Raw genomic sequence first — 22,257 nt, 5'->3', positions numbered from 1 at the left:
TGCAGATATTAATTTTTAAGATTGTACGGGAAAACGAGCACAATTGAAGTTAAAATGAAGACGCAATTCGGAGCCTAAATTTTTCAAAGATTGGATAATTAAATTTAGTTTTACGAGCATAAATTAAATGTATTTTTGGAGCACAACACGCCTTTGGATAGTTAGGAAATATATAAATATTAACAAAAGTATCTTTGAAATACATATTTAAAAATTAATTTTTAAATAAATTAATTGATTTAGTCAATAATGACTTTTTAAATAAATTGTACTTATAAAGTAATTACAAGTAAATTAATTTTCTGAAGAATATTTTTAAAATTTTAGAAATTCATGTTAACATTTTGTTGGTTAATAACATTGTTTCATTTAAAATAAGTCTTTGAAAATTGAAGGAAATCTAAAAAAAAATTAATCTTGTTAAGGTAGATTAAAAAGCAATTTAAAAAGAATAAACAAACATTCACTCTACGATTCACGTTTCACAGATTAAAACACGGCAGGCAAACGTACGCGAAGCAACTCAACTCACTGCAGTTGAGTGAGAGTTTAAATAGAACACAGCGCAGTAGTAATTGGTACGCAATAGGAACAGTTAAGTTGGCTGTGAAACGGAGTTGTCTGTGAATTGATGTATTTATGTTAGGTTTGTAATGTTGGTAACTTTGCTTCGCCATGGACGCGAAGATAGCTGCGGGAGAGTTGGCCTGGGATGTTTAGTTGAGTTTTGTTTTGTTCTACGTTTCGAGGAGTGGGCCTAATACGATACGGTTATAGCTGAAAAGGGGGAATGAAATTTCCCCAGGTTTGTTGTGAGGAAGGGGGGATATGGTATGTTCGGTGCCTTTCGGCTGAACTCGGTGCCTCCATAATGTCTCCGTCGTTTAAGGTTAGTATGTTCGTCTGTTTGTCGGCTCGTAGGACTTTGTAGCCTTATTGTGTGGCTAATAGGAGACTGGTTTCATGTGTTTACTTTTCCGATTGCGTTATATTAGATGTGTGGTGTGAATATTAATAAAATATTATTGTAGCAGTATCTGGTTCAAAGGAATGATGTTGGTAAGCGAAAAAATAATATTTATCATTTTAATAACTGAAATAATTTTATTTTCGATGTGTAGCGAATGCGTCAGTCGATGTTTATTCGGATGAATCGATAGATTTAGTACTCGAAATTATGACGTTGCTTGGTTTGCTGATTAAGTTGTGGTATGCTTAATTATATGGAGAATTATTTCTATAGTTCGTACTGTATGCCGTAATAATTCCCGGATAAACTCAATATGGCGGCGTTCGGTATCTGGTATATTCTGTATGTATTACCCGCTGGGTACCACTACCGGCATTCGTTCATACCACAGCCACAGAAATCAATATGAAGCTCATAGCTCTACCTCTATAAACCTTGTTTGTTTAAACCTGCCGTTTTAGTTAAGCGAAGCAATAGACACTCCACCATCTTGATCTATAATTCAGTTTCTATTACCACTGCCATGATATATGACATTTAACTGCCGCTCCTCTTATTTTTCCGTACGAGTTTTAATCAATAAAAAGTTTAATGTACTTTAAATTGTAGTGAACGTTAACGCATTTAAATTATATAAAAACTTATTTTTAAGTTCACTGTCACTGACTATGGCAGAACTACTTTAAAATAATTTAACGTGAATTCAAGTATTTTTATTATTGTATAATTCGTAATTACAACATATATATTTTATTTTCGGTGAAGTTTAAATATTGTAATCATTATACATGTACCGTAGCAAATTATAACTTAATAGTATTTAATTGCCTTACTCCCACTTGTCTGTTTTTCTGCTTTTCAATACTACTGAAGTTGATAAGAATTTTAGAACAAATTTTTGTACACATCACTTGAATTTCAGATATTGTGTGTAGAGTGAGATTATTATAATTAACATCAATGTTTCGTTCTGTACTATTCATTAAAACTTATTTGATAATTTGAGTTCAATTTATTAATATGAAAATGCACTAACTAAATATTAGTGTAAAAATTTAGGGTTTTGACAAAATATAATTGGAAAATACTGTTTGTTTTTTAAGCCACTTTATTTGATCTTATTGTCTGCTGCATAATTACGGTGTTGCTATTTGATCAATCATAAATTATTAAAATTATTATGGTTAAAAAAGTAATCTTTTTTAACTCTAAACCCAAGTAAATTTTTTCAATTCACAGTTTTAAAACAATAATTTTTAAAATTTTAATATTATTTAAAAAAGAAAAAAAATTAATGTTTTTAGTTGCTCTTGGATCCGTCCTCTAAACTATTGAAAATAATACACCATATACATTTTTTTTGTGCGACTGTTTTGTATTATTTTTACTACAAAAGCATGTAATAAAACAATGAGCAGGTTTGAACCTGAGACCTTTGCTATGAGTTACTTTAGCAAACAGAGCTATAGAAGCAATATAAATAAATATTTTAATCTGATTGGTGTGTAATAGTGCATTACATGGATCCCATCAGACATGCTATTCCATGAATAAGAAAAGGAACTGCTCATTTACCTGAATGAGAACAGTTTCTTGTCTAAAAGTTACATGCAGCATTTTTGTCTAAAGGAACAGAATTTGTATAAATGTATCAATGGAAACGTGGTAAACCTTGATCAGAACAGCATCACAAAATGTGGCAGTTAATTACTAAATAAATGATGTGATTTAAGATGTTTTAATTATTTAAAATGTAAATATACAGAATCCTTATTATATGAAAATCAAATTAAGATGAAGTTACTAAATATAAAAAATAATTCACGATTCTGCAGATGAATGAAAATTACATGAGCACATATTTATGAACATTGAACAGGATGAAGAAAATTCAGAAATTAAAAAAAAAAAAATTAGTTAATATTATTAAAAAATAATTTTAAATTATCAACAGAGTAATATTGTTCTGTAAAAGAAAATATTTTAATTATATTTTAAATAGATTGGTGAGAAGACTTCAAATGGTTCAGTAGTCCATTAAAAATGATAATGGAAGCATAATACCTTTTTTTGTAAAGATTTTACCATGATTTCTATTCTTTAATTTCTATTTAACTAAGATTTATGGAACTGTTGCTTTTTTATATCAGATGATTTCTTGTGTGACTGGGCTGGTAATATTTTGGTACTGGTTGGCAGGTATAAGAACAATATTATCTTTTCTGTACTGAATATAGTGCAATGTAGTTATGGTCTGCTTAATTTTGAATTTACATTGTAGAATGTAGAAAAAGTGAGATATTGAGTAGTACATAGTAGAACCTTCCTTGCATAACTTTTTTTTGTGATTTATTTGCCACGTTTAGAATTTTTTATTGAGAAATGGTTCATGTTTGACTTGACTCATATTGTTAATAAAGTAGAGATTCATCCAAATAACCATTAGCAAATTTTTAAGGATAAGGATGACAATGAAATATGCCTATAAGCTTGAGGTCAATAAAAAACAAATTAAAAAAAATTCAAATTTTTAGGCTGATTGGGAATCTTCCTTAGGCGTACAGACTACTCAAAAGTGTCCTTTGAATGTGTGGGTTGTATGAATTGGTATCCAATGAAGATTGAAAGTGAAAATTAACATTTTTTTCAGTGAAGTGTGATAATGAAAACTAACTTGCATTATTATATGTAGTCTCTGCGCCATTATTTGTAAAGCAGCAGCCGATAATGTAAAGCTCTGTACTAAAAAAACTGTTTTTTTATCATTGATATTAAATTTTAGCTATTCTATGTACATTTTTGGTTATTTTATGTGCAATAGATAAATTACAATTTTACTAAAACCCTATGAACTAATTTTAAATTGATCACCTTTCAGATTTAAAAAAATAGTGACTTACCTATCAAATAAAAGTAGTTGCTTTTGTATTCAGATTGAGTTTGATTATATTTTTTTATTATTTCTTTTCATCAGTTTGTAATATGCTTTACAAATTATTTACTTTGGAATGAATGATTTTTTAGAAGATTTAGCTAAAGTATATTAATATAATGTACATACGTTAAAATTACTAGCTTTGGATTTCATCTGGTTCATCAATAAGCACTAATTTTTTGTATCGGTTAATAGAATATTTTTTACTCATTATTATTATTTTGGCTATACTCTTCTTGGTTTTCTTACTAACTTGAGCAAATTTTATAATTACTTAAAATTTATAAAGCAACATTTTGACATTTTGTGAAATAAAAATATGCAAATGTAATTTTAAATGTTTGTAAATTAATAATGATGGTAATTTTATAATTTGATTTATGAATGTTATATATTATTTCACTCCAGTTTATCCTGCAATAATTTATCTTAATCTAATAAAATCTTATTCATATTTGAATGATCATACTTAAGTTATTAGCCCAGTGTATGCAGGATCAGATAAAACATTGACTGTCAGTAAATGCTTTTAAGACATTCTGTCCTTATAAAAACAGAAAAAAATATTACCATTCCATTAATTTGAGAAGATCTATTAATTTTTTTTTCTAATGGTTTTTGTTTTATTTGATTTCATCAGTAACAATAGACTGATAACAATTACAATGACTTAATTATAGATACATTTTTAGCATATAAATGAAATGCACATCTAACTGTAATTAGAAATGAATATGAACTCGGAGACTTCTAGAAGAAAGACAAAATTATACCACTCCGCCATAGAAGGTCAATGGTGCCACCAGTTTATCGACATGTAGTTATTGTACAAAAACATGATGACATTTGATTACATTCAGATAGATTGATGATTATAAAAAGCATACTACATGAAAGTTGGTTGTAATAGGTAATATTTTTTTTACTAAAAGTGGTTAGTAATTGTTCTGTTCAGCTATAATTATTTTTATAATTTCTGAAAGTATTATTGTTTATAAGTGTGTGTTTTTTTTAAAGTTAGTTTTATAATTGTTAGTTTAAGATGACTACAATCAAATTCTGTTACTTTAGAGATTACAGAATCTGTAAGCAGATGGTATCTGTTCAGTGTAAATGTGTTTTAAATCATTAATGATTCTATTTTATAAATGCATTGCTTTGGAACGGACCAAACAATATATAGTAGCTATATTAGCAATGATTAATGGAAAATATAAATGTGATGATTTGTAGTAACTTATGTAGTTACGAGAATTGATTCTTTTAGATGTAATTCAATTTTAAATCTAAGTTCTGAAATTGTCTGTTTTGAAAATGTGTAACAATTAAGAATTTTGAAGGCATAGGTAATTAATTTGCTTTAAGGTTGCAAGTGAAGTTGGTGTTCAAATGTTTATTGTAGAAATTGACTATTCTAAATAAATTTTTATATTCAGTCTTTTATGATTATTTTATATTTTCATTTGTATTAACTCAAGGATTGAATGAGCGACCAATATCATCATCATCATATTTAAGCTATTATTATTATTATTCGTTTTATTATTAGCTATTTATTTATTAGCTATTATTATTATTATTAGTTTCAAGATCTGGTTCATATACAGTTAAAGTTTTACTTTTAAATGAATTTAAAATTACCTTTGCTACTAATGTACTCTTATCATTGGGGGTTACCTCAGGAGAGTCAGCTGGAAACTTCAAAAGACCAATTGTTTATCTAGATCCACATTGCAGTAGAGTATTTTTGTTATTGCTAGAAGATGTAAAATAAAATGAATATTATTAAATTCTCTTTACATATTACTATTTTTAGGGCTTTTTCATTGCTGTCTTTTTGTTTCCTGTGTAAGATAGTAAACTTCATCCTTACAGCATATTGCTCTGCAAGACCAAGAACATATTGGGAAGTACTTATCCTGAAAATTGAAAAATGTGAAGTGAGGAACCAAATGTCAATGGCTGGAGTTATGTTTAAAAGTCGACCGAACTCATCAAGTTCAATATCAAATCTTGACATCATAAAAAATAGTTTTTTCTACAAGTTTTCTCTTACATGCTAATAGTTAAAAAGTGTTTAGTTTAATTTACTCACTTTGGTTTAGGCTTTTAAACATTGTGAACACATTCTTTTGTTGTAGGTGTCTCAGAATTGAGTCTCAATTTAGTCTTGGAATAAAATTAGCCATTCAAGTATCTGTGTAATTATTTTGATTCTGTGCATTTATTGACCAATTTTATGTCTAGTTATAAAAATAAAGATATGTGTTCCCAAAATTATGTTTTTCATCATGCTACTACTTCAATTAAGATAAATTTTCATGTCTCAGTTTAGGTTTCAATGCATGCTGTTAAACAAATTTTTATGTCATTAAACTTTTAACTAGATTAATAGATACTATTAATATCCATTTTTTAGAAACCACAAGATTCAGTTTCTAAAGTACTTTATTAACCAATTCTTAAAAACGTTTACTATGGCTGTAACACAGATTTACCTGTTCTTAAAAACTTTTACTGTGGCTGTAACACAGATTTAAAACTTACCAGTATAATGTCAATTCAATAATAATAATGTCAAATAATGTCAATCCAATGTAAGAACATAAAAAATATAACAATTATTGACTATAAAACTAATTTTTGTCTGGATTACGAGTGGCACTTCTTTCCTAAGACAGAAAATATACTTATATTTGAGTAGATGAAACCACAACCTAGCTCATTGAACTTGATAAAACAATAATAATAATAATAATACAAACATAATGTAGTTTGAATTTGTTATTTGATTATGTACTTAAGTAAATTTTTAAGCGTTTAAAGATAGGTACCATTAATGACTGTGCTATTCAGAAGATTTACTGAAGAAGATGCTGGTAATTAGCTGTAAAGATCTTTTAAAAAACAATTCTTATAATTCTAATGAGAATGTTTATAATTAAAAAAAAATGCTTTCAAAGAATTGTGTTTTGTCACAGTTCAATGAATAGTCGATACTTTAATAATTATGGATGCAGTATTTTGATGAACTTGTGAAATAAAGAAAATATAATTAAGATTTATGCATAAAAAGTGTTACATTTATTTGAAAATTTAAGTTAAAGCACACCAATTTTGAGCAGCAATATTGTTCATAAGATGTTGAAGCAACCGTTGTGGAAACTCAGCAGTTATGTTTTATAGATTGACTAGAAATATTTTTAATTATGAAAACTTTAATAACACTGGTCTGTAAGAGTTTTGTTATGCAGATAATTTTGGCTTTATACGTACTTTTTCGTGCTGAATCCAAATATGACTTCAGAATTTGTTCTGAGAGCTTTATTTTTTGTAATTTTTACTTGTACAAAATGAAAATTGTTAGAACAATTGATTTTATCTACTAAGATTAAAGATTTGTAAAGATCATTTGTAAAGATTTTTTGTGAGTCAGTGTTTATGTTAATAATTAAGTATGAATGTCTGATGATCTTTATAAATAAAGTTATTTATTTATAAATAAACCATATTTATAAATAGCTTAGCATAGAGTGGAGTATTGTGGTACTACATCTTAGAATGACATCGAATCTGCTTATTTCCTTCTAAGAAAAATAAATTTATCATGATAATTTAATTTAATCTATAGTGTTTATTTATGACATCATAATTTATATAGCCATTTCAATTACTATTTTTACTGTGGAATAACTGAGGCCAGTAACCCTTCTGGTTTTCATTTTGACTTTCATATGAATACCATCTTGAGTTTGATCTTTTGTTTTATTCTTACTTTTTCTGATGCAGACACGTAACATTTTTCATAGATATTGTTTTTTTGCTTAAAAATGTCTTATAGTTGCATAAATCATCCTAATTATTTTTGCTGTGTGTATGGCTAATTAAATTTAAAATCTTTAAGAAAAAATTTCTCCTTTGGGTTAAAAATTCATGTGAAATCTATTTTGGATGTAAAATAGGAGATCAGGACAAGTCTTGAGTCCTTTATTTGTTCTGTAATTTTATTAAGCAGCTGGCTAAGTGGGAAGATGCAACATGCGTCATTTGCTGTTCCTGTGGTAGGTAGAGAGTCTAAGAATCACTTGTTATTTTTGTATCAGTAAAATCAAAGCATCACAAGTAAATTCAAGAAATCTGATTCAAATTCTAATTTTCCATCAGCCATAAGACCTATTCCACACAGTGAAGAGTTACCTGTTCTAATTTTACAAGTAACAAGGAGTTTAGATGAAAATATTGACGATGAAGAAGGTTATTGTGATTCAGAAAGTAATGAAGAAGAATTGGTTCCTGATTTTCAAAGTGAGAGCACTGAACTTCACAAAATTGCTCAACCAGAACTTAACGGTTTGGTTTGTGAACTTACTGCACTCTAAAGTGCAGTCATACTTACTGGTTTCATCCTTAAAAGGCTGGCACATCCTTAAAAGTGGCATTAAAATATTATTTCTACGTTGGGCAGCTAGAACCTTTTTTCTTTCGATGATTAATTCACCATATAAGCTTGAAGCTTATACGTTTGTGCATGGTAATGTACCTGTTCTGCTTATAAGATATTATTATGTACTTTAGTGTTATAAATTCTTTATTATATTTACTAGGACTGTATCACAATCCTACAGAATGGAGATTATCTATAATACTTTTCTCTAAAAAAAAAAAAAAAAAAAAAATAATAATATGAAAGCATATCCTCCTTCACAATGTAAATAAAACTTAATCAGAACTGCAACACAAGTAAAGGAGACATATAACAATATGAAATTGTTACTGATGATGAATCAGTATGAAAATTATTAACATATACTATGTAACAAAGATTTCAATCTTACCTGTATGGCTACACTATCTTTGAAGTCAAAATATTAACTATCTTTAAAGTCAAGAAAATATTTTTTCAGATAATGTCAATCTAGCATAATAACATAAAGAATACAACAATTATTGACTATAAAACTAATTTTTGTCCTGATTATGAGTGGCACTTCTCTTTATCATAATAATATCGTAATAAAATGGATATCACCTGAAGATGATATCCATTTTATTGTGATGTTGTGCGTCAGTGTTTATATTAATAATTAAGTATGAATGTCTGATGATCTTTATAAATGAACCATATTTATAAATTGCTTAACTATTTATAAATGGGCAGAAAAAATATTATTTGTCTAGTCCTTGTGAATCCAAAAAATCTGCATGTTTTACCATTACAAATAAAACTTGATTTTATGAGAAATTTTGTCAGCAGTGATTGTAATGGCCAAGGTTTTTTATATGTTAGGAGCAAATTTCCCAGGATCAGTGAGACAAAAATTAAATAATAAATAATTGTTGGACCATAGGACCATTGGACCATAGGTAAGCTAATGAAGGATTTGGACTTTGAGAGGAGGTGAATGAATCTGAGAAAGTAGCATGGGTACAATTTCAAAATATTGTTAATCATTCTTGGGCAGAAAGAAGTCTGAGAACTATGTAGAATTGGCGAGTGAACTTCTTGAAAAAAAACTGGATTGCAGTCTATATATTTGTTTAAAAATACACATGTTGGATTCACATTTGGGCTTTTTACCTAACCTCAGTGATGTAAGTGATGAGCACAGTGAACGCAATTTTCATCAGTATATATCAATGATGGAAACATGCTACAAGGGAAAATTGAGCTCGAATGTGCTTACCAATTACTGCTAGAGACTGAAAAGAGACATTTCAGAGGCTGAAAAGTACATATTAGATATAATATCATACCGTAGGTTGTATAATTTCTTAAAAGATCAAAACATATTTTTAGAAGATCACTGTGATTAACATGTACTTCAGGCATCCGTACAAAAGTATGGATGTGAAACAATATTACTCCAATCGTAATATTTCACTAGATTCTTCTTTGAGTCTAACTCAGTCTTGCTGTATAATCAGGTTTCCTTTTATGAATTGTTTCCTTAGTTATCAATTTTGTAATTTTGCATTAAGAAATATTTATAATATTTTATTATAATTAAGAAAACATAATATCTAAGTACAATAAAACATAGTTTTAATAAAAAAAGAACTTAATCTGTTTTTTTTTTTGTTGGTCAGAACTTACTCAAAGAGAACATACATGGCTGTCCCAGCCATTAGATGATTCACTTCACATTTTCCTTGTTGAACACTATCTTTGGTAATTAAATTGTTAATGTAATTTGAGTGTATGTTGTTTTTCAGCGAAACCTCCACTAATAGTCATCTCCCAATTATGTACAAATCTAAACAACAGACAATTTTACATTGTACATATTTGAAATGGTATTTCTTAATAAAAAGTTCCATAAGACACACATAATCATCCCCTTCCATTGTGCTTTACAGGAAACTAATAACAAATAAACATTTTTTTTTAAGATAATTTTTTTCATATAAATTATATGAAGCAAGAGATCAAAGGCTCAAAACAGGATATAGATAATTGCTTGACTAAAAATTAAACTAAAGAAAATCAGATCTGATTTTCACCTTAACAAATGATGCTTATTTGATGTTATGTTGTATTAATTCTCATCAAAATAAATAAAATAGTACATATATGTGTTATTTGGTTTATAGTTACTGTGGTACATAATATCTATTACGTTACGATCGTACCAGTCAAAATCAAATTAAATAAATTAAAAAAATAATAATAAAAAATATAGATTTCTTTTTCTTAATAAAATAAAAATATTAAATGTACAAATTTTTAAAATCTTGTATGAGGTTGACATGGTGGGTTCATTGGGTACGTATAAATAATAACTTAAAAAGAAGATTCTGTTATAATTGTCTAATGTTCGGGAGACCATTTTTCGAAATACTTACGAGGCTTCATCATCCTCATGCGCGCGTCCACATGTGGGTGCCGTGGCACCCACATGCTTTCTCAGAAGGGCGCTGAAATTAGATACTGGGTACTGTTCTACTGCTCTTTAGATAAGACATAAAGAACGGATGATGGAAATGGGACGCGATTGTATCTTCAACAATAATAAAAGAAAGAATTTCTAAGATCTTAGCTGCGAAACTTTTCGAGATAATTGACCCAAGAACCTTTTTCCAGCGTTTAGGTAGTTCAACCGTATTTTAATTGATTTAAAGAAGTAAGATAATTTTTTTATTGAAACTGTAAGATACAGTAATCACATGAGAGCTATTTCCAATAGATTTTTCTTCGCATTTTAACACAATTACAGATATTTAACATAAAATTTGCCCTCCGGCCCCCACCAACGATCGAACTTTTATATTATATTTTTAAAAAGTTATATTAATAAAAGTTTAAAAACATTTATAAATAAATAATTTATTTTAAATTTTATTTTATATCTATTTGATAGCTAACTTCGGTGTCAGACGCATCATCAAAGACTAAATTTATGGGTGGGGAAGCATTCGGCCTCGGCACCTACTCGAAAAAATCCTGGACACGCCTATGATCCCTGATACATATACATCTGTTATTTCATTTTCCTCTGTTTATTAGTCAGTTTCTCAATTTGTTTTTTATTTTAATGAGTCTCATAAATTTTCTTTTAAAGTTTTGAAAATAAATAAATGAAAAACAATAATCAGCAACGTGATTTCTAAAAGTTACTTTGTTTGTAACAGTATACCTTAGTTCCGCCTCCCAAAATAAAGATTATGTATTTTAAAATGGTGCCAATCCATGCAGGAAAATTGTCTATCCATTCCCAGTGTTAAATTCTTTAACAAAATTTTTCTACAGTTTTAAAACAGCTGAAAAAAATCAATCGGTACTTAACGCTATCGACATTGCCGATAATTAATAAAAAGTGTGGGGCGCCCTTCATTGTATTACATAGCAAATTATCAATGAAGTGATTATGAAATATAATGTAATACAATGAAGGGCACCCCACGCTTTTATTGTTCGTGATGTAAAATGTAAAAGAGTTTTGTTAATAAATTTTCAGTATGCATTATTGTAATTAAATATAGCTGAGATGTGTAATAAAAAAATGATCACATGAAAATACATTCGATACTGTGAATAGAAAACAGATTTATAGATCATCTTTATCAATATAAAATGTTATTTGAATTTAATCAAAGAGTTTATTATAAACATTTATTCTTGATTTAATATGAGTGAAATTATTTTTATTTTTTTTGTGGATCTTTAAATATATTTGTATCTGAGAAATTTTCCAAACAATTTATACTTAATTCATTAATTTCGAATAGTGAAATTTCGGTACTTTATTTTTGTAATTTTTCATTAGTTAAATTAAAGCGAACTTAAAAAATTAAAAAAATCTCTTTTATTTTATACTTTTTAGTCTCTGTTTGACTAAAAAAAATTACTGTCACAATTAATCAGTGTGTCATGAAATTTTTCGAACACAATCTCAGGGAAATCTTTTAAACATATTATATAAATGATTACATAACTCTACACAATTGAATGCAATTGTAGATGAATTTCTTCTGAAAAATAATAATATAGCAAAATGAATAACCGATTCAAACACATTTGTACATAAATCTAAGAGCAGCGATTCACTGACACTAGTTGACTGCTTTTCATATGTAGGCTGTCAAATTAAAACCCATCTTCACATTACAGGCTATTGTTTTCTTGTGTAGTAGCAGAAATCATAGCCGACTGATTGTCACTCGAAGTCTTTCGTATGCATGTGCGGTTGTTTGAATTTCCATTATTTGCAAACAATGAATTTGCTATGGAAATAAATTTTTTATGAGATTTTTTGTTATCAAAATGCATTGTCATTGATAACAAGCATGTGTGCAAAATTTCTGCCTTCTAACTTATCTGGAAGTAGGTTAAATATTGCTGACAAAATTCTGACCATCTCGCCATGCGACACACCGCACTGAGCAAGTTAAATAAAAGCGTTTATATAATACACTTAATATGTAATTATTAATATCTGGTTTTTATGTTAAATACATATTTGTCATGAAAGTAATAATAAATAGGACAATTAGAAAAAAAATAAATTTACAAATAAAATATTCATATGAGCAGGACAGTATTTACATTATTAAATATTAAAGGAAGTGTTACATTGATTACCCTTGTGATGTAAAGCCTAAATTTGAAAACATAAAATTTTTATTTATTTTTTACAATAGTATTCTTATTTAAGTATTAATAATAATATAATAAAAAATCAAATCTGAATACTATAGTATAACTACTTGAGTGTGAAAAAAAGTAATAATAAATTTGTTATTGCAGTGATAAAAAAAAACTATGGTATCACAGTATATCAGAAGTTATTAAAGATTATTAAAAAATGAAAATCCACCTTACCAGCAAATTAAGTGTGACTCGAGATCTTTCAGTTTATTTCAAAATCATCATTAGGAGTTAAAATATTAAAATTAAGTTAAAAAATTTAAATAATGTCAAAGGTTAAAATACTTATACAAGTTAAAATATTTATAATATTTTAAGTCCTGATGATGATTTTGAAATTAATCAAAAGACCTCGTCACACTTAATTTGCTGATAAGATGGATTTTCATTTTTTAATACTTTTTAATGATCTATTAAATATATCTGTGGTAACCATGTATGAGAAATTGATATCAGGAGTTGCAATACTTGTTGGTTCTAAAATTAAAAATAATGGACCAAATAAAACAGACATTAAAAGCAGAACAATCAAACAGAAAGGGCTTTTATGCAGATAGAAACCTGCTGTTATCAAATATAGATTAAAAATCAAATGAATTTCTTGGAAATATTTGTGCCGGATGGTTTTATGGAATGGAATATTAAAATAGAAAGGAAAACAGTAGAAGCCTTCAAAATGTGGTCTAAAAGGAGAATGTTGAAAATTTTTAATAAATTAATCTTAAAATGAATAGGAGAGAACAGAAATTTGTGGCAGAATATAGTCGAGACAAACTGGGTTGGTAGGCCATGGGTGAATACACCAGGTTTAGTTAATTTGATTTTAGGGGAAAATTGTAGAGTAAGATAAAGGCCAGACTATTTAAAGCAGATAATTGAGATTATCTGCTTTAAAATAATAATACATTTATTATTTTACTATAATAAATGTATTATGGCTAAAAGATTAATACAGAACAGAAAGGAATAGAGGAGAATACTGAATCGGTCATAGCTCCCCCCCAAATTACAACCTCATAGTTTTACAATACTTGTAGTATCTTGCACCTCATTCCAAATTATTTCCTAATTTCCAAATTATTTTCTACATAATGCGTGTGAGGTTTTACAAATTTTTAAGTTTTTATTTTTTGATTCTTTTTAAAATATTATGAAAATAATTGTAAGTAGATCTACCGGTTTTTCATATATAAATGTAATTGCAATTATCCCGCTATATTTTACTGATTCTGCCTTACTAGTGCATTACTTATTTGTGTTGTTTTTATTATTTAATACATTATTGTACTTTCATTACTTTTACTGAATAGGTTTGTTAGCAGTAATAAATTTATTTTCATTATATTTTATTTATATTACTGTTTCAGAGGTTATATTTAAGGTTAATTTTTAATTATTCGTTGTTGCTGTTTGAGGTTAAAGTTTCCATTTAATTTTACATTGTTTACTAGCTTTTAAGCAATCGATAAAGCGAACTGAATAAATACAAGTAATAACTACAAAATTCATAAAGTAATCTTAACTAAAATGTAAAGTCTTTATCGTATATTACCGGGTGAAAGATGTTGCTATGTGTAATAACCTTTAAAAAAGAAGTTATCTTATTCTGCTTAAATATCTGTACCGTCTTTTTTTATTTCTTGTGAACCACCAAACCGAGAGATAAATATTTTAAATTATAGGATTCTTCTGAGGTGGTCTTGAACATAACTAAATGACTTGAAATTTCTGGGATTAAAGACATTCATATACATTATTCTGTGAATGTTTAAAATTCTGTGTCTATAAAACTATTCCAGCCATTATCTTTAATAAAATTACTTACTCATACGTATCCTGGTTCTGTAGTCCTTGAAGAGCTCTGGCCGGCCTCCTGTAGGATTCACAGTGGATGTAAATTTTTATGAAGTTGAATTTTAACCTGATTTTTAACCCCTTAATTTTCTGTTGAATGTTCAATCCCTTAATGCTTATAAAAGGGTCAGGAAGATCAGACCCTTATGTTAGTGTTACCGTACCCAAGTCGAGAAATGCAGATATAAGATGCCGGGTTCTTGCCGCTCCACCTCTTCCCTTATTGGGATAGGCTTTGCTGATTATATTAGCAGATAAATTTGTCAACTAGAGCATTTAAAGGGCACATTTACTCAATGTCAGTGCTTCCCCCCAAAAATTTAGAAACTCAGTTATTATCCTCTTCCAGTTTTGACGAAGTTAACTTTAATGAATGGTCAGTGTAAAAACACTTCCATCTGAAGTTTCTCAGTTATACAGTAAAGATTTATAATTTCAAATTTTATTATTAATGAGGCTGTAAAGATTTTAATTATTAAAGAATATGTAAATTATTTTATATACTTTTTTAGCAATAAAGGGAAATAAACACATGTAAAGGGAAGAGGAAAACGTCTTTGTGGACACAGAAACATAATTCTTGAGAAATTTATGTATCGCATCATTTTCTTTTAAAAATAGTTATTAATGTTAAAAAAAAAATAGTTTTAATTACTAATTAAAACTGTTATTACGGTACATCCTATTGGTGTGGTTCATAAATTATTTTCTGTACATTATTAGATGTGTACAAACAACACATATAGAAGGTACTCAATTAGTCAGTAAGTTGATTATGTCATTAGCATACTGGTTTGTTAATCTGCCAGTCTGTAGTACTATTCTCAGCTTTTTTTTTGTATTATCATTTCATTCTTGATTAAAATATTTATGATATGTACCACTAGTGCAAGTTGCTTTCTAAATAATACTGATGTTCATTAAACATCCAGTCTGTAGTGAGCAGAGTGTAAGGTCTCATTTTTTGGAGTGTTTATGGTCATGATTTTGGTTGATAGCCATTTCTGACATATAACATACACTTCTCATTGAAGAATGTATCCGGATCCCTAGTGAGTCTGTGTAGGATACTTGTGCTATTTTTGGGAGTGATTTCTGTCAGGTTATCTGCAACCATTTGGTTATGGCGACGCGCGAGCACGCACACACACACACACACACACACACACGGATATATATAAATATATTTATGTACAAAGATTAAGATGTAGAAGATAATGATGTTGACAAAACATGTAAATATCCATTTTGAGATAGATTGATAAAAACAAAAAACTCCCATATTCTATTGTTTTTGGCCAATGAAATTTCTCTACTTAGTCAATTTTTACTTATTTATTCACAAACTTTCTTGCTTAGAGTTTAAACATTTATATACACTTTCAACAATACTGATATATTTTTAATTTAATACCATAAATACATCTTTGTGTAATTATTACCGAATATAATAACACATGTGGTTTAAGATATTAAAAGTAGCTAAAAAAAATATCAACATGAAAGTTAAAAAAATTGGTTTAAATAAACTTAAAACTTAATGGATGACAAAAAAAGGATAATATGAAATCCATCATCCATTTAAGTGCAAATAAAAATTAGAAAGAAACAATAATGTGGATAGAAAACAAGAAGGTATGAACAACAGATCTCAATGCTAGTCAATATTTTAAGATTACAAAAAATAAATCTGTCAATCAGTCTGATCAGAAGAAGGATCATTAAGAAAACATAAACAATTGCTTTAAACACTTCTGAGTAGTTAATGTAAAAATCTGATGTGGACACCATATGACTTCCTTGTGCGCCTATTAAATTATGAAAACACATTTTTTTTAAATGAAAAAAATATTTCATTAATAACTTAAGATATTTTTTTATATTTTTATTGTTATTATTAAATTATTATTTATCGTAATCTTGTTTTGCAATCAGAGGGTTAATAATTATTAATAAATCAATGTATTTAAATTAAAAAAAAGGAAAAAAATAGATGAAGTCTGATTTAAACCGATGTGCCTTCTCCTTGTAAGTGAACCAAATATTTCATTAATTAAAATTTCATTTGGCTATAACTCTGGAACCAATGAAAATAAGTACCATTTACGATATATGGTTGAAAATATCTCAATGAGGGCTTATTACTGCAGTTAAGAAAAAGTCCAAAATCCAATTTTTTTTTGGATTTTGGGCTTTTTTTGGAACTGTTGGTTCATTCGCTTGCAATCAAAAGGGGAGGTACACAATTAGATATTACAACAGACCTAAATCCAAAATTCCAACATCCTACGGCTAATCGTTTTCGTGTTATGCGAGATACATACATACGTACGTACAGACGTCGCTCCGAAACTAGTCAAAATGGATTCAGGAATGATCAAAATGAATATTTCCGTTGAAATCTGAAAACCGCAATTTTTCGCGATCACTGTACTTCATGCAAGTAAGTAATAACAGGCTGTGGTTGAAGTGCCGATGCAGGATCTTGAAATTCCTGAAACCATTTTATTAAAATTTTTCAGATAGCTGATTTCATTACAGAAAATCGTAAACAATTTGGAAGGTGTAAAATATTACGCCGTATGAATTGTTTTTAAACATTTTTAATCGTTCAGCATAAGTAGTAAAGTATAGTAATATATAGAATGTACTTATAGTATAAGTAATAATGATAATACAGATTTGACAATTTTTTTCGTTTTCAAAAAATTCCTTATAGGTATGAGAATGGAGACCTATATAACATCAAAGAATTTAAAATAATCATTAAATGTATTTCCACACATAGAAATAGATTGATTGATTTTTGTTGTACTTGTCTACAATTTAAAAATACACAACAAAAAAGACAAGTTTAATGATTAAAAGAACACCAAATGTGAATCAGCTGTTTGTAACAATGGATACGTTAAACCTTGGACTTTTAAACTGTATATATATTTCAATTAATGTATTTATGGTTTTTATTTTACGGAAATAAATTGTATTTCTGTACTGAGATGCACTTCATCTGTGTGCAATTCTGAAATGTATGCATACATACGTGCATACAATGATTCTATGACAAAAAAAATTGTTTTTAAGACAATTTGTTTCACCGATTTAATCGCATGACATTACCGTTTGGATATACACTGAATATTTAAAAATTTTAAAACTTCTTTTATGTCTTATCAATATTCATATTAGTTTTTATCTAATGTCTCCTAATATTTGTAAAATAATACTAAAACTACATTTAATAACCAGATTTATTTTACCTACAGGGGCAAGTGAATATAAAATTCTTAAGTTAAACCAAACAGTAATAAATTTTACTCGATTAAAATTTTTGTAGTGGGATTATTCTCAGCCTGTCATTAGCTTTAAAAGTTCTTTTTGAAAATATTAATTAATATGAAACAATAATTTTATCACAATATCCAGAGATAGAGACAGATATTTTTTGCAAATTCTGCTGTTCATGGAAATAATGGTTAGGTGTTTGAAATTTGATGAGGGTGAACATAACAGCATATATTTTAAAATATATTAATCATATTTTTATATAATTGATTTATCAAAGTAATTGAGAATGGAAATTGCTTGTACCAGAAACATAAGATCAGCAAACTTATAAATAAACCTCTCATTGCTTGTTAATGAAATAATATAAAAAAGAATATGCTTTTGTTTGATAAATAATACAATCTTTACAATTATACAACTCAGATTCAGGTGGTTTTTATCAGCCAAACTATAGTTCCTTTTATTATTTTCCCATAATACCACTGAAATCGCTTACAATTTCACTTGCATGATAACTTACATTTTCTAATCTAATAATTATAATAATGCAGTTTTATTGTAATTTTGAATTACAAAAGAAAATAAGAAAATAAAAAAATTGATGAAATACACGTATGATAATGCACATAATGATACTCTGGAAGTACATATTTTTTGTCATATATTGTACAGTTTTTGTTTTTTCTTATCAACGAGAATGAAGAAATTATCTCTAGTTCTGAGAAATTATATGTCTATGTATTTAACTAGCACCCCCCCCCCCCCCGTCACGGCATCGCCCGCGCTATATGGTTACTTGCGTTTCCCGTCGCGGTCAAGGGATTGTAGCCGGTCAGGGCTCGCTTCGCATTCTTCCCGTCTGGCCAGATGGCTCTAACTCCCTGAATTCATTAATTCATGTTTGTGAGAATAATGATGGATAATAAAGCCTATAATAATGAAGATTACACACACCAAAATTCAGTTTGATAACTTCATTTATTACCAAGAAATTATGAAAATATTTAATTTCATTGTTCCATTTTAACCATTTAAACTTGGAATTTCATAAAATCTTTCTAATGTGCCGTAAGAGTAACTTGTATGCAAACCTTTATTAATTTATCTTCAGTAGATTTTGCTGGGCGTTTAGTCGGGACATGTTCTTATATATATATATATATATATATATATATATATATAAATAAATAAATAAATAAATAGATTACCATTAAATTAATTCTGGTTTTGTCTGAATTTAATGTAGCCTGTTTTCTGAATTTAAGTAATAATGGATAGTTTGTTTACAATTAAGTCTATATTTATATGGATCAGCTAAAAGGTAGGATATTGTCTTAAAAATGCCATAAAATTCCTTGGATTTTCTAATCTTTTTTCATCTAATCTTAGGAAACTTGTTTTTATCTACACTTTTTATAATACAAAAATTTATGTTTGTCCATTATAATGCTTTCTGTTGATGACTGATTTCATTCTTTAATATAGACAAACTATTTCTCACAAACCTTCATCTTCAGTAGAAGCATTTACTTTTTACCATTTACCATTTAGTCTCGGTGAATTAAATTTTTAGTTAAGTTAAATTTAAATTAAGTCTGTTTTTATTGTAATATTTTGTTATTCTCATAAGGAAATAAGTGTTAATGAACTTCATTACTTGAAAGTGTTTTAGAAGGAACAAATTTTTTTTTCTAATTGATTTTAAACTAATAATTTGTTTTTGAAATCTATCTTGTGCGAATCCTTTCAGAAATCACGCTACAAATTTTACTTTAAAATTACCTTTCTGTTGCTAATTTTGATGGAAGTTTATTATTTGGGAATAACTTTACTTGTTATTTAGTTATTTTTTATTTTAATTTATCGCATCTCATGAGTACCATACGATAAATATAATGAAAAAAGCACACATTGACTTTAAATTGTTATATCATAGTTAAAAAAGAACTAGTTTCCTTAATATTTATTATTTAAATTATTTAACAAGTGCACATGTGAAATTCACATTGTTACAGAAGTTATCTTGCATGAGCGTATGTACATACACATATGTGTGCATGCATACTAAACAGAAGCATTTGATGAAAATTTACATTTTGTTGTTTTCAATATGAAGATATTGTACTAAAAGTAATCTGGCCATCTTTTATATTGTATTTTTTATTGTAATGTATTTCATTAAAATAAAAATGAAATAACAGAAACTGAGTATTTTTTTTTTATTAAGGAATTTATGTTCAGGTTAATTATCAAACAACATTGATTAGCGAATATTATTGTATAAAAGAAAAGATGTAAGCTGGTTTATTCTTTCATGATAATTATAAGAAAATGGGAATCTTTTCCATTATCTGTGTACCAGTACATTATTAAGGAAACGTTTCACTGAAATCGTCTTATAACCTATTCCTTCTAAAAAAATTAACAGAATACTTTTTCATCTCTCCACAAGCCAGATAAAACAGTATCGAAATACCAGAGTAGCGATAAGATATCTGGTTAGTTTGTTGGCTAGTAATCTTGGATGCGTGTATATTCTGAGTTGTGAACTTTATTCATTTAATTGAAACTGATAAAAATGAGGGTGATGCCATAAAGGTTTTTCATGAGCTTGTTATTTTACATATTTGAAGAAGAGTAGTCATTTCATGAAATGGTTTTACGTGGTCGAGAGAGATGATGTTTTAAATGTGGGTATTTAGAATGCAGTTAGACAAGTTAGGTACTTGATGGGTTCTAAATTTCCTTAACGGGAAATTTTATTTTTTACTGTTGCTGGTCTAAGAGATTAACAAAAATACTGTTTTATGAGCAGTAGTTTGAAATCAACCGTAATGACCATGGTTGACTGGTGTAATTTACACGTGTGAAGTTTGTGCTAATGATCTGTTGAGAAATCAAATAAAAATAGGCTCTCACTGAAAAACTGGAAATTAACAAAACCATATTTTTGCAGCCTAAGAAAAATGCTGAGCTTGTATTACCAGACAGTGGGCGTTTTCAGGTGTTGCTGTTGAGAACCGAACAGAGGCACAGTTGTTATCCATTACCAAAGAATGTATTCTTTCGAGCACAATTGTGTTTGATGAATGGAAAGTATACAACTCCCTTTAGAAACACGGTTACCTATTAGACTGTTGTACATAAATATATCTTCGTAGACCCTGACACCGACAAGAATATGTAGAAAGTTGACAGTAAATGGTGGCTCGCAAAGCAATACAAAAAGCTCAGCTTGATATGCACTTGGTCTGTAATTAACACTTACTTGTGTGAGTTTATGTGGCTTTGACGACACGAATGAGAGGATTTGTTTGAAAAGATTTTGGCTGATATTATGTCCTACTGGCCTCCTGAGTAAGCTAAAATATTTTTATTTACAATTAATTACTTATAGATTAATTAACATTCTGGTGCATAAGTAATGGAAAAATCTGGAAATGGGAATTAAGCTGAGCTATAACCAAATCCTCAGAAAGTATTTTATTTCATGAAAAGTTTTTTTTCATTTGTTCTGAGTGGGGCATATATTTATAAGTGTTAAATGATCCTATGGATGTACAGAATATCTTGCTGGTATAAATTGTTAAAATAATTTAATATGAGGGTTTTGGTTGTCTGATTTTGAGGTACCCAATTTAATTTAGCTGAGGTCATTATAATTTATAATGATAAGCCAACTATTGTTAAAAAGTTACCTTTGTTGGTTGGAAAGTAGAATCTGAGCCTGAGATTAGTACTATCAGATTCCCTTGTGAACCATCTGCTGTGAGATGATAACACTCTTCCTATTACATTTCCATGTTACCTCTTGCCAATGAAACTTTTGGTTGAAGTTCCATTGCAGTCTCTTGTCTTTCAATACTGGTTATATTTATCCTAATATATCTTATACAGTTTTCTTTTTTTAAAACAAAGCTTTTAGTAATTAACATTGTGTTTATGAAATACATTATCACATTTGTAGTTAATTCAGTGGTAGTTGCACTTTCTTTCCATTAATGTTTGTTGTTTCTTGATTTTGAAAATTTAAATCTTAATTATTTTGAAGTAGTTGTCAGGCCA

The 22,257-nt window shown here is 28.1% G+C and overlaps 1 protein-coding gene across 5 annotated transcripts in view; it reads left to right on the top strand.

Moving 5' to 3' along the window:
* Nucleotides 1-608: 608 nt before the first annotated feature.
* LOC142328196 (uncharacterized) overlaps nt 609-22,257 on the top strand; it is a 121,489-nt gene continuing 99,840 nt past the window's right edge. For 3 of the 5 annotated variants that reach the window (XM_075371804.1, XM_075371797.1, XM_075371788.1), the window contains exon 1: nt 609-1,059. The gene's annotated coding sequence lies outside the window, so the exon portion shown is untranslated. The remainder of the gene's footprint in view (nt 1,060-22,257) is intronic. The other 2 variants (XM_075371785.1, XM_075371776.1) reach the window with 2 other exon arrangements.

Source organism: Lycorma delicatula, chromosome 1 (genome assembly GCF_047948215.1).
Source record: "Lycorma delicatula isolate Av1 chromosome 1, ASM4794821v1, whole genome shotgun sequence".
NCBI lineage: Eukaryota > Metazoa > Arthropoda > Insecta > Hemiptera > Fulgoridae > Lycorma > Lycorma delicatula.
This window is presented reverse-complemented; position numbering and strand designations above follow the sequence as displayed.